Genomic DNA, 8,886 nt, shown 5'->3' with positions numbered 1-8,886 from the left:
TAACCAAAAAATCGTAAGGACTAACAGTCTAAGTAATAGAAATCATTTAACAACCTTTTGCATCCGTCATCCTAAACCTTATGTCATTTAAAAACCTCGGAAATAAACAAACAATCGTTTTACACAATTGTGAAATAGATAACAAAAAATACGATCTTGTAATCACACCACACACACAAACATTTGGATATATCAGAACAAAACGACAAACACTAAAAAGAAAAATAATAACCAAACAAAGACAAATTACGAGAAAAAGATTTTCCAAAAACCGCAACGCATTTTCAGAATCAGAAACCAGCAGTTTAGACGAACTTTATAAATTAAAAGAATCTATAGATAAAAAATGCCCCATTCACGATCAATTATATTTTTCCGACTCAGAAACAACTTCAAATTCATCAAAAAGAGGAAAAAGAAGAATAAAAAAGCAATATAAACACAAACCAGTACATTTATACAATTGGAATCAACCAATTAGACACATTGATAGTTACATATTAACAGTCATCAAACGAAAAAATGAGCTCAACACACACCCCAGGTGAAGAAAGTCCAGATGATGATGATATCTTCCCCTTTATCGTAGATGCAACCACTGATAGAGGACAGCATATATTTTGCAAAAATTTACTCTTAAATTTGTTTGAACCCGGAATCAGTCCATGTAAAACAGAGTTCCCAGATGTAAAAATCAAAAGACAAATTATCGATCACTATTTGAAAGATATATGTAACTTAACACAACAATACGGAATCTACTCCATAGAATTCAACTCACCAAACCAGAATCACAGCAAATATGTAATTCAAACAGACGACCTTGATTTAGAATTCTCAAAAGTATTCTCAGAATATATAAAAAGCATACAATATCATAACTCACAAAGAGCAAACTCCATATTCACCAATGAAGTTTTTGCAATAATATATAGTTATATCTCGATATTAGAAAACGAAATCCCAATCACAAATGTTTCACCGACAGAAACATCTAAACATATAAGAGTACGACATGAAATCACACTACTCTCTAGTTTTCTAAATATAATTAAAGAAAATTTCACGAAAGATGAAGTTTCACAACATACAAAACACGACTTACAAAAAATTTTGGCATGGTTCATAATAGATTATTTCACACATAATATTGATTTAATTTCACAAGCAAGAAAAAATTTTAGACCCCAAAACTCAAACGATGATACTGCCATCACAGAACAATCAGACTATGTTTGGGACCCCGAATGGTCTCATCCCGCATTCATAAACTTCCCACAATCAATCTCAAGTCAAGCAATAAGTACAATATCTTATGTAAGAGATTATGTAAGAGTAATACCATTAACCATTGATGCAACACCATTAAACTATAATACATTTTTACCTGATATGCAAAATAATAGTTTAAACTCCACAGTCATACACAATGAAAACCTCAATGGAACTAGAAATCTCACTCAACAAGATATCCAGACACCATCACACTTCATAAATGAAGAAATCGTACACACAACAACTACACAACAAAGTATTTCACCAATACGTCCAAATTTAACAACACCAAGAAATACAAACCTTTCACAAACACAAGTAACCTTACAATCAACCGTTAAACCTTCGGTTGCCCCAAAATATTCACACATGGATTATCAAACATACAGACCCATGACAATACCGTCAAAAACACGTAAAACGTTCACTAGAAACAATTTTGCAGAACATAATTATAATTACACACATCCATCAAAAACAAATTATCCCCCACGAAAAAATTTTAATAATTATACAAGATCTCGAAACTGGGATAACCCAATGGCACAAACTAATTCAGTAAACTTTCAAACAAATTTACATCCTTCACAGGATCGTAGTGAAAACTATCCATTTTTTCAACAAAATAAAAATAAAAAACAAACATCTTATCAAATGGATTACTTATCCTCAGATGATGATTTTTTACAACCAGATATATTTGCACCATATAATCAAGAATATCGTGGACAAGGAGTACAGAAACCACATACAAATCTTAGAATTTTTTCTCCACAACCGATAGATACACAAAATCAACAACCAATTCAGCAACAAAACCCAATTAATACACAATATTTTCAACCAATTCAGCAACAAAACCCAATGATCACACACTCGTATCAACCGACACAAATGCAAAATGAAATTCCACTCCCATATTATCTTCAACAACACGAAATAACAAGAAATCAACTTTCAAATTTTTCTCAAATGCCAAATGCAGCAGAATCATTACAAATGACAATGGATCCATACCTTATGGGTGGATCATCAATAACATCAAATAAACCTTTAATGGTATTCACAGGAACAGACCCTGAATATTCTGTAGAAGACTATTTAAATGCAGTAACAGCAAATTTGATTTTAAATATAGGACCTGAACCAATTAATACGCCACTACATCAAAACTGGATACATCGACGCACAGCGTTGATACAAACAACTTTAGACGGCGCAGCCGAAAAATGGTTTTCAGTATTGCCTATAGAAATAAAATCAAATCGGAAAAGGTTTACACAAGAATTTTCAAAAATGTTTGACTCCGAAAGAAACAAACAACAACAAAGAGTTTTATGTAATGAAATTCGCAGATTACCAAATGAAACCATCAAGCAATTAGCAGTACGCATCGAAACACTAGTTCGAAAAGCATATTCATTAAATACACACGACTATAAAAACACAAAGATGACAGAAATCTTAATGATGACCTTAACACCGCAATTAAGAAAAATAGCAATAAAAAAGAGAGCATCCCATCCTTCTTCAATTCGAGAACCCGATTTAGATTTTCGAAAACTAGTAGACAAACTAGAACAAGCAGAAATCACAATGAAACTCGAAGAAACAGAAAATCTGAAATTACAATATGTTAACCGAATCGAAACAAATACCACAAGTATCAACAATATACAGGAATCAGATACAGACCTCGTTGAAAAAGTCACTGAAATACTCAATATTTACGAAAAACACCCAAACTTTAAAGGCAAACCATCTTTCAAAAAATGGTGTAATTATTGCCGACGATACGGACATAGTATTTCTGAATGTAGACAAAAACAGCAAGACAATCAAAATAAACCTCAAAAATATAAAGAACCAAATAAATCATTCTATCAATACATGAAAAAAGATCAAAATCTACCGAACAAAACTGTGTACAGCAACAACAGTTCAGGAAAACCACTCCCGAACAATACAAATTATAGAAGAAATCAATCACCATATAACTCAAGTTATAGAGGAAGATCACCAGAACGAAGAAATACGCAAAATTCATCACAAAATCACTACAATAGACCAAATAGTCGAAATAACTACTCCAGATCAAATTCAAATACAACACGATTTGTTTCTAGATCTAATTCCCAATCAAGAAATAATTACTATCCAAACAATCAATCACGAAATTCATCATACAATAGGAATAGAAACTACTCCAATAATCGGAATAGAAGTTATTCAAACAACCGAAACCAGAATTACCCGAACAATCAATCAAGGAATAACTCATATAATAGATCGAACTATAACAGACCAAACAATAATTACCAAAACAGATCGCGAAATAATTCACAAAATCGACACTCAAGTTATAATAATCGTTATAGAAATTATTCCCAATCACCACACCGGAATAATAATAACTATAATAATTCTATTAATCGCCACAGAAGTAGTACACCTAAACATCAAAGACATATTAATCAAGTACAATCTAATCCAGAAACAACATCAGACCCTCCAGGTATTGATGACACAGTAACTGATACGTTACAACTCAATCAAATAAACTGTGGATCATCAGATTCAGAAAGCGATGCAGAAAACACCCTCTCCATCAACATGATAAAAGTCGAAAATGACTATGAACCTGTTATATATGAAGACCCTTTTTCATCACACATATATGAGAATCAATCAGAACTCCTTCACAATTATTATATTGAACCCGTCCATTCCACACCGACGACACAAAAAACTAATGAAATTAACACTACAAACCAACCCAATGAGAACGAAAAAACAAAATGCTTGAATACAAATCACATCTATCAAAACATACAAAAAGAACAACCCAAAGAAAAAATTTGGACAATACTATTTCTTTTGGAAAGTCCAAGAAGCAAAGAATTTCAACCACCAGATCTTGAAATTGATTTTTTAATTGATTCAGGAGCAGAATCAAATATAATAAACATTCCCACATGGAATGAAATAAAAAACTTACACCCAAAGCTAACACCTCTTGAAACCTCCAGTAAACTAGCAACAGCACAAGGATCAACATTGGTAAACTATGGAAAAATTCAATTATTTCTTCTCCCCACAAGAACAATGGAGCAAAATAAAATTTTAACTAAACCATTTAAACAAATATTCCATATCACTGATATTAAACACAATATCATTGGAATACCATTTATCTCTAAATATATACCAACAATCAACATATTAAACAGTAAAATACTAATCAAAGATAAATACACAAAAGCAAAAGATCCCTAACATTTTTTCAAAGATTAAACAAACAACCACCATTCTTTTCAAAATTTTATCCAATATATAACCAACAAAGAAAACACCTGAAACCACTATCAGGAAACATATATAATTTTTCAATAAAACAAGTTCACCAATATGATAAAAAACAAAACAAACAACAACTTTATATGTCAGACTTTGAATTCAAACCTATCCATAAGTTTTTCAAAATCACAATTTCATCCATAAAATATTTGAAAAACTCGAATTCAGATATTATTTCTCTACATGTATACAACAATACACCCTATCAAGTAACACTACCTTTAGGACTTTTAGGCTATTGCGAAACCAACGCTACAATATCACCAATATACGAAAAAGCATATCGCGTAAATAATATACTCCAATTATTAGATATTTGTCAATCCACAATTCTTAATGAAGAATTATCCATAAATAATATAATAAGTAACGAAAAAAGAAATACGGATTATTTCACAAAAACCCCATATTTCAAACCGACATTCAACATAAATAACTACACAGAGAATCAACAGAAATTTTTAACAATGTTTAATTTCCAACATTCACAAATAACACAAGACGAGTTTGAAAAATTAGCCAAACAGCTAATTAAATATTCATCAGTCTATGCAACATCCAAATTTGATGTTGGCAAAATCAGCTCATCACTACATCTCCCATTAAAACCAGACGCAGTTTTCAAAAAACAAAGAGCAACTAAAGTACCAATTCATTTACACGATAAAGTGAACAGATTACTTGATATTTTAGAACAATACAATATAATCTCACCAGTAAATAAAGAAGAACAACCAAAAGGTAACACATTTATCAACCCTGTTATCATTCTAGCCAAAGGAGCATCATTAAAAATCGTTCTCGACGCTAGATACCTCAACTCACTCATAGATGAATCAAAGTGTAATTGGCCTATTGAACCAATACAAGTTATTTTAACAAAAATAAACGGAAAATACTTTACAACCGCAGATATGAATAGTGCATACAATCAAATGCCATTAGATGAACAATCGCGACGTCTAACACAATTTGTTATTGGAAATCAACAGTATGAATTCAACCGCTTATTCTATGGAATATCCATAGGACCAGCAGCATTTTCAGCTTTTATGAGCAAAATTTTTCGACCACTAATACTCAAGAAAAACGCAATCACCTATTTAGACGATGTTTTTATGCAATCACAGACTAAAGAAGAAATGTTCAATGTTTTAGAACAATATCACCAAATACTTCAGAACGAAAATCTGAAGGCCGCCCCCGATAAATCACACTTCTTTTTGACAAGAGTAAAATTCTTAGGACATAATATAGAAAGAAAAACAATCACCCCATTAAAATCACGCATTGATGCTATTCAAAAACTCCAACCACCAACAAACAAAAAGAAAATACAAGAATTCCTTGAAATGTTGAATTTTTTAAGTAAATATGTCTATAAAATGCAATTATACCTAAGACCATTTTATAATATACTTAGACAACAAAATAATTTTGAATAATTAAAAAACTTCTAACTGAACAAATTTCAAACACAATTCCAGATTCAAATCAACCATTTTATGCAATGTGCGATGCTTCGAACTTTGGCATCGGCGCAGCGTTATTACAATCACATAATGGTACAAACAAAATGAACCTTATATCAGCAAACTCTCGATTATTCACTCAAGCAGAGCTAAGACTCTCAACCCTAATGAGAGAATGTACAGCCATAATCTATACACTTACAGAATATGAATTTCTGATACTTGGATCAAAACATCCAACAGTTCTATTCACAGATCACAAACCAATCATTTTTCTCTTTACACAAAAATCTAATCCAAATCACCGAGTTTATAGATTTCAACTAATTCTAATGAAATTCCCAAACTTACATATAGTTTGGACAGCAGGAAAGAATCTTGCATTACCAGACACATTAAGTCGAAATACGCCACCGGAATTACTTACACGTAAAACCACAGTTGAAATACCCAAAAATATAAAATTCTACCTTGCAAAAAACGAAACATCACCCCGACTAGAATGCAAATATGCAGTAAAAACTGACGTTGAACAATCACAGATAAACAATCTACAACACTTCCCACTTTATTTAGATTGTCAAAATAATCACTATGAAGTTGACCTACTTGGAACATCAACTTTTAAACCAATCCCATATTCACAATGGATAAAAAATAACACCCAACAAAAAAGAGTAAAACAACACTCGCATAAAAAAGACCTTTTTCCACTAATTGAAAAAGAAAACCTAACTGATAAAATAAATTTATCAGGACCACAAACAAACGATTCAAAATACACAATAAATCAAATATTTGACCTTCATGACCCACTTGATACAATTCCTTTATCTAAATTAGAAATAGAAAACATTTTTCTCCCCCCAACAAAAACAATTACAATTTCAACATTGAAACAATACCAAAATCTTGACCCAGTAATTAGACAACTAAAATCATGGCACAAATATAAAACTAAACCCGTCAAGGCAGATACAACTATTTTAGGAAATAAAACACTCCTCCGATATTTTCGAAAATTCAATAATACAACAATTAACGAAAACACAGACCTTCTAGAATACAAATTAAATGAATCTACAGTTCCCTGTCTCCCTCTAAGTATGATTCTCATAGCTTTTAATATTTCACACACACAAAATATTAAAGGACACTCTGGATCAGAGAAAACATATTCAAATTTCATTCAAAACTTTTATTTCCCAAATGCACCAATTTGGATAAAAGTACTATGCAATGATTGTATAGTATGTCAACTAAATAAACCTTATCCAAATCAAAAACAAATAGCACAAAAACAAGACTTTAAAGGACAAAGTTTGTACTTTAACCACCGTATCTCCTTTGATACAAAAGGACCAATTTCACCCTCATCCGAAGGAAACTCCTACATTATGGTAATTGTTGACGCGTTTACACATTATGTAGCACTTAACCCAGTACCACATTGTAACGCTTATTACGCTTACACAACACTCTATGAACACTGGATAGCCAAATTCGGACTACCAGAAATTTTAGTTACAGACAACGGTACAGAATTCATAAATAATGAAATCATCACACTATGTCATCTATATAACATCAAACACAAACCACGTACATCTCACGCACCTTGGACAAACGGTTTAGTCGAAGGTATGAACCGTTCATTACAAGAATATCTCAGATGTATCAGCAATGGAAATGATACATGATACACCGAATGGTCAGCAGATGTAAAATTATTTCCCTTAGCATATAATTCACAAATTACGACAACTCTAGGAATGTCACCATATGAAATGGTTTTTAACCAAAAGCCACGCAAACCAATAATGTTTACAGCAAACTCTCATAAAAACGCACAAGGTTATTGTCAACCAAATAAAGACTCAATCTGTTATAACCTACCTTTACATACACACGATGAAGATCATTTTCATCACCCACAAATTCTTAAATTAGCCTCCGGTACACACACCGAATGGATTTTAAACAGAGATAAAAAACACAATGAAATTTACCAAAAAGTAACAAAAAAGTTGTTACAAAGGCAAAACATTAATGAACAAATAAATTCACGCTTTACACCAGCCTCCGATTTAAAAATTGGAACATTTGTTTTAATACCCAATTTTAATACTCAAAAAGGAATTTCAAAAAAATTACAACCCCTTCGTAAAGGACCATACCAAATAATTGCAAAACCCACTGATGTCACATATAAAATCACCGACTCAGACAAAAAAGAAATCGTTCAACACCGAAATAACCTATTACCTTATTATCCAAAAGAATACGCACTCCGCGAACTAACTCAATTATATTCTTTTACAGGTTTACAAGTTATTCAAAATGACCCACATACAGAAAATACAACAAAGGAACAAAAACATTTTCACCTCAAAAACCAAATAACAAAATCAACCACCACAAAAAACAATACAAAAAATCTAGATCAAAATACATTTCAAAAAGAAAGAAAAAATAGAAAAATGACAGAACAAATAATACCCCAAGAACAAATCGACAAATCAGAACATAGAGAGTCTTCACCACTTAGAAATCAACCACGTAAAAATTATAAATTATTCATCCCACAATCTAAAATATTAACGAAAGTTGAATTTCAAAAACAACTTTAATTCTACATTTAATAATCTTTGCACCTCTGAAACATTTTACACTTTCATTTTTCAAAATAACATGCTGACAAACACGCAGGGATTCTAGTTCAAAATTGGCCAATAGGATTCATCCAATCCGTCACCTTCTATAACTCTAACACAAACCAACT

Source organism: Symsagittifera roscoffensis, chromosome 10, assembly GCF_963678635.1.
Source record: "Symsagittifera roscoffensis chromosome 10, txSymRosc1.1, whole genome shotgun sequence".
NCBI classification, from domain to species: domain Eukaryota; kingdom Metazoa; phylum Xenacoelomorpha; order Acoela; family Convolutidae; genus Symsagittifera; species Symsagittifera roscoffensis.
Note: the sequence above shows the minus strand (reverse complement) of the source record.